The sequence below is a fragment of the Triticum urartu genome, chromosome 5, assembly GCF_003073215.2.
Source record: "Triticum urartu cultivar G1812 chromosome 5, Tu2.1, whole genome shotgun sequence".
NCBI lineage: Eukaryota > Viridiplantae > Streptophyta > Magnoliopsida > Poales > Poaceae > Triticum > Triticum urartu.
In genome coordinates, this window is record NC_053026.1 from 485,646,023 (window position 1) to 485,655,772 (window position 9,750).

Consider the following 9,750-nt stretch of genomic DNA (forward strand, 5'->3'; position numbering starts at 1 on the left):
CCCGGTGGACGTAGCAAGGGGCTATCCTACCGTGAAGGAGGACGGGTCTCCTTTTGATCAGGATGACTTCATAGCCTGCGTCCGTGAAGTCCGGCCTCATGCGACTAGTCTTGGATATGACACCAATGTGGACAAGTACCAGCCGGGTTTTGATAGTGAGAATAAGAAGATGGCCCCTCCCTCATATAAAGTAACAGACTTGATCCCACCAGTGAGAGAAAATACATTTACCTCGGAGGTTGACCCGGTTGGCCTGATTGATGATGAAGCCGAATTTGTCGCCGTGAACGGCTTTGATTGGTCAAAGCCCAACTTCCAGCAGACTCAAGATGGTGAACCGGCGAGGGCGGGACAATGATCATCTTCATGGGCTTATAAAGCCTTGTAATAACTTTAGTTGTTAAAACACCGTATATTTGCTTATGCCATCGCGCATAAAATACTTATGTCTGTGTTTCCAGCTGCCAATGTTTAATGCTTGCTTATGCATCGTTTAATGCTTGTCTCTGCAATGTTTGAACTCCGTTCCTGTAAATACAAGGAAAAGACTGGCATGGTGGTTTAGAACCAAACGGGTTTAAACACCTAATGTAGAGCCAATATATTTACCTCGATAAGAGCAGAGACAAATATAAATAAAGGATATGGGCTAATACAACCTTTTAGTTAACACATCAGGTAAGCGTGTATAAGTAATAACCATACCTTGTCCCTTTTGATCCTTAGATCGCCGAATTAAATAATCCGGGTGATTGAATTTGATAACTCAATGTTTATGAAAAGTTAATGCTTCTTGAATACTCAACGATCATTATACCTTAGTAGCTCATACCTTTTGATCCTTGAACCACCGGCTTGAATGACCCGGGCGGTTCTGTTGTCCAATAATTGAGCCGGTGAAGAAGACCATGCTAATTTATTTGTGATATTGAAACGGCAACAAACTAAAAGGCAAGCGACAGATGACAAGCATAATTTTAATCTTGTATTCAAAATGTTGGGGGTTTTCTGATTCGAATACAACCAATAAACCGGACCAAAGGGGTTAAGCTAAGGTTCGAATACGACCATATAGCCCCCAGTGGCTTTGGCGTTGCGCCGATCAAGAGGGTACCGACAACTATGTTCTCTTTGGTTCGAATACGACCTATGTTTGAACAGGAATCCCCCAAATGACCTTGAGAGGTTTTTAACGACCTTGATTCGAATACGATCCAAGTCGGACTAAAAGGGGTTAAGCTATGATCCGGATACGATCAAGAAGCCCCCAGTGAGTTTTGGCCTTGAGCCGATAAAAAGGGTTACGACAGCTATGTTCTCTTTGGTTCGAATACGACCTATGTTTTAACAGGAAGCCCCCAAGTGACCATGAGATTTGTAGCTAGATTCGGATACGATCATGAGCTGGACCAAAAAGGTTAAATTTGATTCAAATATGATCAGCTCCTTAATAGACTTTTGTAAATAAGAAATAATAAAAATGCATAGTCTTTGAAAAGAAAAGAGACCGATGGTCTTACTTTATTGCTTATCATAGTATATACAACGTGAACGTATGTACATGATGAGAGCCGATGGCTCAGGTGTAATATGGCCGAAGTTGAGCAATGTTCCATGGCCGGCGGGTCTCCTCTTCCGACTTACGTGAGTCTGCTAAGTCTCTTTCTTCATCCAACAAGTCAAGTGTATCCTGTCTGGCTTTTTCGCTGTTAGCCTGAACATAAGCCGCCACACGGGGCGAGTCATGACAGATGTCACTAGGCAACACTGCTTCCGCTCCATAAACCATTAAGAAAGGTGTGTAACCCGTAGACCTATTGGGTGTAGTATTGATACTCCATAGCACTGAAGGTAATTCCTCTACCCAACAACCCCGTGTTTGCTGTAAAGGAACCATAAGCCGGGGTTTGATCCCTTTCAAAATTTCCTGATTGGCTCTCTCAGCTTGACCATTGGATTGAGGGTGAGCTACAGAAGAAACATCGAGCCAAATGTGTTCTCGTTGACAAAATTCTTCCATAGCTCCTTGGGACAGATTAGTGCCATTGTCAGTGATAATGCTGTGTGGAAAACCGAAACGGAAAATCATTTTTTTCATGAACTGAACCGACGTGGATGCGTCACATTTACTCACAGGATCCGCCTCAACCCACTTGGTGAATTTATCAACTGCCACCAGGAGATGTGTCTTTTTATCCTTAGACCTTTTGAAAGGTCCCACCATGTCAAGTCCCCAGACCGCAAACGGCCAAGTGATTGGAATCATCCAGAGCTCTTGAGCCTGCACATGCGCTCGTCGTGCAAATTTCTGACATCCATCACATCTACTGACCAGATCTTCTGCATCAGCGTGACCTGTCAACCAGTAAAAACCATGATGAAACGCCTTGGCCACTAAAGATTTTGACCCGGCGTGATGACCACAATCGCCTTCATGGATCTCACAAAGGATTTCCTGACCTTCTTCGGGGGAAACACACCGCTGAAACGCTCCGAAAACACTGCGATGATACAACTCTCCATCTGAAATCGTCATAGACTTAGATCGCCGGGTTATCTGTCGAGCCAGGGTCTCATCCGCTAGCAACTCTCCCCGGGTCATGTAAGCCAAGAACGGCACCGTCCAATCTGGGATGGCATGAAGAGCCGCTACCAACTGCGCCTCCGGGTCAGGAATAGCTAAATCTTCTTCTGTGGGCAACTTGACAGAGGGGTTATGCAAAACATCCAAAAAGGTGTTAGGTGGCACCGGCTTACGCTGAGACCCCAGTCGGCTTAAAGCATCAGCTGCTTCATTCTTTCGACGGTCAATGTGTTCCACCTGATAACCTTTAAAATATCCTGCAACGGCATCAACCTCTCGGCGATAAGCCGCCATGAGAGGGTCCTTGGAATCCCACTTGCCAGATACCTGTTGAGCCACTAGATCCGAGTCACCAAGACATCGGACCCGGCTCAAGCTCATCTCTTTTGCCACTCGAAGACCATGGAGCAAGGCTTCATACTCTGTTGCGTTGTTAGTGCAAGGAAACATTAACCGTAACACATAAGAAAAAATTTCACCTCGTGGGGAAGTTAGCACGACTACAACCCCCGAGCCTTCCAACTGCCTGGACCCATCAAAATGAATAGTCCAATACGTGTTGTCTGGCTTCTCTTCTGGCATCTGCATCTCTGTCCAGTCATTGATGAAGTCAACCAGGGCTTGAGACTTAATTGTAGTATGTGGAACATACTTCAACCCATGAGACCCAAGCTCAATTGCCCACTTGGCGACTCGCCCAGTGGCTTCTCTGTTTTGAATAATGTCTCCCAAAGGAGCAGAGCTAACCACAGTGATTGGATGTCCCTGAAAGTAATGCTTAAGCTTCCGGCTCGCCATGAACACCCCATAAACAAGCTTCTGCCAATGTGGATATCGTTGCTTAGACTCAATTAGCACTTCACTGACATAATAAACCGGCCGTTGAACCGGATGCCTTTTGCCAGCCTCCTTGCGCTCTACCACAATAGCCACACTAACAGCTCGTGAGTTGGTAGCCACGTATAACAACAGCGGCTCCTTCTCAATTGGAGCAGCTAGGACGGCGGCTCAGCCAGCTGTGTCTTCAGATCCTCAAAAGCAGCATTTGCAACATCGCTCCAAATAAAAACATCCGTTTTATTCATCAACTGATACAGAGGCATAGCCTTTTCCCCTAACCGGCTTATGAACCGGCTCAAAGCAGCCACACGACCCGCCAGCCGCTGAACATCTTTGACGCATGTTGGTTTGGCTAAGGATGTAATTGCCTTGATTTTCTCCGGGTTAGCTTCAATGCCTCGATTAGACACCAAAAAACCCAAAACCTTGTCGGCTTGCACTCCAAAAACACACTTGGCCGAGTTAAGCATCATTTTGTAAACCCGGAGATTATCAAAAGTCTCTTTCGGGTCTGTGACCAAGGTTTCCTCTTCCCTGGATTTCACCACTATATCATCCACATAAGCATGAACATTGCGCCCAATTTGATTGTGAAGACAATTCTACACACACTGTTGGTAAGTCGCCTGGGCACTCTTAAGCCCAAAAGGCATAGACACATAGCAGAAAGCTCCAAAAGGAGTTATAAAAGTTGTCTTCTCTTGATCCTTGACTGCCATCTTAATCTGATGATAACTAGAATAAGCATCCAAGAAACTCAACCGTGCGCAACCCGCCGTAGCATCAATGATTTGATCAATACGGGGTGGAGCAAAAGGATCAGCCGGACAAGCCTTGTTCAGATCGGTGTAATCCACACACATACACCAGGTGCCATTCTTTTTTAGTACAAGCACCGGGTTAGCTAACCATTCGGGGTGAAAGACCTCCACAATGAACTCGGCTGCCAAGAGCCGAGCCACCTCTTCTCCAATGGCCTTGCGCCTTTCTTCATTGAACCGTCAGAGAAACAGTCTGACAGGTTTGAACTTTGGATCGATATGAAGAGTGTGCTCAGCGAGTTCCCTCGGGACACCCGGCATGTGTGAAGGTTTCCATGCAAAAATGTCCCGGTTCTCACAGATGAACTCGATGAGCGCGCTTTCCTATTTCGGATCCAAGTTTGCGCTGATAATGAACTACTTGGATGAGTCGCCAGGTACAAAGTCAACCATCTTAGTGTCATCAGCTGATTTGAATTTCAACTCCGGCTCATGCTCTGTTGTTGGTTTCTTTAGTGACGTCATATCTGCCGGGTCAACATGATCCTTGTAAAATTTTAACTCCTCTGTTGCACAAACAGATTCAGCATAGACAGCATCACCTTCTTCACATTCCAAGGCTATCTTCCGGCTCCCATGTACTGTAATGGTGCCTTTATGACCCGGCATCTTGAGCTGCAAATATATGTAACACGGCCGAGCCATGAACTTGGCATAAGCCGGCCGCCCAAACAGAGCATGATATGGGCTCTTGATCTTAACCACCTCAAAGGTTATTTTTTCTGCTCTGGAGTCATACTCATCCCCAAAGGAAACTTCCAGCTCAATTTTACCAACTGGGTATGCCGACTTACCAGGCACCACACCGTGAAAAATAGTGTTGGATTGTTCAAGATTTTTGTCAGTCAATCCCATCCGGCGGAACGTCTCATAGTAGAGGATGTTGATGTTGCTGCCTCCATCCATGAGTACCTTAGTAAACTTGTATCCACCAACCTGAGGTTCCACTACCAAAGCCAAGTGACCCAAATTATCAACCCGGGGCGGGTGATCCTCTCTGCTCCACGCAATAGGCTGCTCTGACCAACGTAGATAACGTGGAATCGCTGGCTCGACGGCATTGACGGCCCTCTTGTGAAGTTTCTGCTCCCTCTTGCATAAACTGGTGGTAAATACATGATACTGCCCACTACTTAGCCGCTTCGGGTTGCTCTGATAACTGGATTGCTGCTGCTGATTTCCTTGGCCGGGTTGCTGATTATATCCTCCTTGGTGACCAGGATAACCTTGACCTTGAAAACCTCCTCCGCCTGAACCGGCGCCCGGGCCCTGAAAGCCGCCTCCACATGAACCGCCACCTAGGCCTTGACCCCGATCAAATGCATTTGAATTTTTAAATGCCTTCATGATCATGCAATCTTTCCATAGATGAGTGGTTGGCTTCTCTCGGGTGTCGTGCTTTAGACAAGGTTCATTCAACAATTGCTCAAGAGTGGGACCTGACCCGCCTGACCGAGGGGGCTGTCTCCCCTTGCGCCGTTGATTTCCATCCTATGCATTAGTGTTAGCAACAAATTCATCAGCCTTACGTTTATTACCTCCCTGATTCACCGGGTTATGCTGGTGACCCTTGCCGTTGCTATTCTTCTTTCCCTTCGTTGCCTTTTCTTCATCAGACACCGGGTCCTTGGTAGTATCAGAATCAGCATACTTGACGAGAGCCGCCATCAACGTCCCCATGTCATTACAGTCACGCTTAAGCCACCCCAGCTTCTGTTTCAGAGGTTCAAAACGGCAATTTTTCTCCAACATCAAAACTGCTGAGCCGGCATCCATCTTATCAGATAAATGTATTATCTCCTTGACCCGGCGCACCCAATGGGTTGTAGATTCACCATCCTCTTGCTTGCAATTGGTCAGGTCCACAATCGACATTGGCTGCATACATGTGTCCTTAAAGTTCTGGATGAACCGCACTTTCAACTCTGCCCATGAGCTGATAGAATTGGGTGGCAATCCCTTCAACCAAGTCTGAGCTGTTCCGTCCAACATCATGGTAAAATACTTGGCCATTGCAGCGTCGCTAACCTCCAACCGTTCCATAGCCATCTCATAACTCTCAATCCAAGCCCCCGGCTGTAGGTCAGCCGTGTAATTAGGCACCTTACGAGGCCCCTTGAAATCCTTTGGCAACCGCTCATTGCGTATGGCCGGTACCAAGCAAGGCATGCCTCAGGTTCTTATGGCCACTCCTGCCTCAACCGAGGTTGCTGGATAAGCCGGAAAGGTTTGATGAGCCGCCTGCTCTGCCGCTATTTGAGCCGCTCGCTCCGCCTCTTGACGAATCCTCTCTTGATCCGCCAAGTTAAGGGCTCCATCCCGCACCGGCTCATGCCTATATGGCCGGTTGTGGCATTGAGCATTACTTGACATCTCTGCGGACAACATGTGCCTACTTTAACTCGGGCTCCGGCTTGGGCGAGGAGTTGAATGAATCCTGTCTCGACTGTAGGAGTATGCATCCTTGTGGGCCAGAGCTGTCTGAAGTAGTTCTCTTACCCTCCGGGTTTCAATTGCTGCTGGCGAGTCGCCTTCCATTGGGAGAGCCGCCAAACGAGCCGACGCTGCGATGAGGTTTTCCAAGGGGTTGGAGAAGTGACCCGAAGGTGTTGACACATAACGAGGAGGAGCTGTATTTACACGAGGCGGCTCCATGGCGCGTGGCTGAACTGGTGCGCCGGGTGTTGTGACCCGGTTTGCCTCCGGCGGGTGGCTCCCCCCAGCCTCGGGTGTATGGAACAGGTTCCTCGGATCCAGCGTTAGAGGCAGACGCGACTGATGCCTCCTCATGACCTCGTTTGATGCGTTAAGATCCACCGAGAGCCGGAAAGTTTCTACTTGAAGTTACTAAGCATGAGCATCCAGAGCTGCTCGTTCTGCTGCCATCCGGGTTTCCTCCGCGGCTAGATTTTCCTTAGCTTGCACCATCTCCTCCCGCACGCGTGCCACTTCTGCGTCGTGCTTGGCTTTATCCGCCGGCTCTACCACAACGGTTAACAGAGTCATCAGCCGATCAATGAGGTCCATTAGAATCTGAGCCGGGGGGCGCGCGGGGTCTCCTGACCCGGCTGCTGCCGACCCGGTAGCTGCTGCTGTCGATGCGTTAGAGTTCTGCCCGGGCTGCGTCCCCACCATGAAGACTCCGGCCCAGTTCGGCAGCTCAAGGGGGGCCGGAATACTGCTACCATCAGAATAGCCCCCGAGCATGCAGTCTTGCAGCTGGTACAACGAGTCCGTCTCGCTGGTTGATGATGCAGTATCAGAGCAGATGGCCGTCTCCCCGCCTTCCACCGATCCTTCGGAGTATTCACTGTCGTGGATGCATCCTACGAAGGCATGTTTCACGGCAGATTAAACACGGGTGGTCCTGGCGCGCTGAGCCGTTTCGATGAGGTTGGTGTGGACGTCCGGCTCAGGGCCTGACTCGCCGATCCGGCCGATGAAGACGTGAATTCCGCCGAAGGGGACCCGGTACCCGTACTCGATTGAGCCGGCCTCGGGGCCCCAGCCTTCGTCGTCGATGTAGAGCTTGCCGCGACGACTCTTAGTCATCCGGCCCACAGCGTATCCCTTGAGCCCTTCGAAGTGGCCCTTCAAGAACTCAAATCCATCGTGCACTGGCCCCACGGTGGGCGCCAACTGTCGTGGAGTTGACATGGCAGATGTCCTAGAGTAAGGACTTAGTCATAGGGCCATTGCACTAGGAAGTTTAAAGGGGTTAATCGGGACAAAGGACACACGCGAGAGTTTTTATACTAGTTCGGCCCCTTACGATGAAGGTAAAAGCCTACGTCTAGTTGGGATTGGTATTGCTAAAGTTTCGATCTCCAAGGGGCTCAACTCGCCGGCTTGGTTATCGATTTGGTTGTTTTTTGCCCCAAGCCGCCACCGGGTCGTCCCCTTATATACATGGGTTGACGCCTGGTGGCCTACAGAGTCCCGGCCGGCTCATAATCATGTCCGGCTCGGTGACTTCCTTTACATGCCTTTCCTTACAAGTCTTTCCTTACATACGGCGGTTTATAATATTGGGCCTTAAGCCGGCCCCAGGCCTTTGGGCCTTCTATATGTTTAATAAACTATCATCTTCAATGTATATTGGGCTTCTTATGTAACCCGCCATTAGGGCTGACCTGGCCCCTCCTGGGAGGGTCATACTGATTGTAATATCCCCAACACTTTGTGTGCTACCAAACGTCACAACGTAACTGGGTGATTATAAAGGTGCTCTACAGGTGTATCCGATGGTGTTTGTTGAGTTGGCATGTATCAAGATTAGGATTTGTCACTCCGATTGTCGGAGAGCTATCTCTGGGCCCTCTCGGTAATGTACATCACAATAAAACTTACAAGCAATGTAGCTAATGAGTTAGTTACGGGATGTAGCATTACGGAACGAGTAAAGAGACTTGCCAGTAACGAGATTGAACTAGGTATTGAGATACCGACAATCAAATATCGGGCAAGTAACATAGTGATGACAAAGGGAACAACGTATACCGTTATGCGGTTTGACCGATAAAGATCTTCGTAGAATATGTAGGAGCCAATATGAGCATCCAGGTTCCGCTATTGGTTATTGACCGGAGACATGTCTCGGTCATGTCTACATAGTTCTCGAACCTGTAGGGTCCGCACGCTTAACGTTCAGTGACGATCGGTATTACGAGTTTATGTGTTTTGATGTACCAAAGGTAGTTTGGAGTCCTGGATTTGATCACGGACATGACGAGGAGTCTAGAAATGGTCGAGACGTAAAGAACGATATATTGGAAGCTTATGTTTGGACATCGGAATGGTTCTGGGTGAAATCGGGAGTATACTGGAGCATCGGGAGGTTACCAGACCCCCCGGGAGGTGTATGGGCCTTATTGGGCCTTAGTGAAAGAGAGGGCGAAGAAGCAAAGGAGGGGGCGCGCCCCCAAGCCCAATCCGAATTGGGAAGGGGGCCGGCCGCCCCTTTCCTTCCTTCTTCCTCCTCCTTCCTTCTCTCCTAAAACCAAACAAGGGAAGGGGGAATCCTACTCCCGGTGGGAGTAGGACTCCCTTGGGCGCGCCTAGAGAGGCCGCCCCTCCCCCTCCTCCACTCCTTTATATACGGGGGAGGGGGCACCCCATGGACATACAAGTTGATCATTGATCTTTTAGCCGTGTGCGGTGCCCCCCTCCACCATAATCCACCTCGGTCATATTGTAGCGGTGCTTAGGCGAAGCCCTGTTCCGGTAGCATCATCATAACCGTCATCACGCCGTCGTGCTGACGAAACTCTTCCTTGAAGCTCTACCGGATCGTGAGTTCGTGGGATGTCACCGAGCCGAATGTGTGCAGATTGCCGAGGTGTCGTACCTTCGGTGCTAGATCGGTCGATCATGAAGACGTACGACTACATCAACCGCGTTGTCATAACGCTTCCACTTACGGTCTACGAGGGTACATAGATGATACTCTCCCCTCTCGTTGCTATGCATCACCATGATCGTGCGTGTGCGTAGGATTTTTTTTTG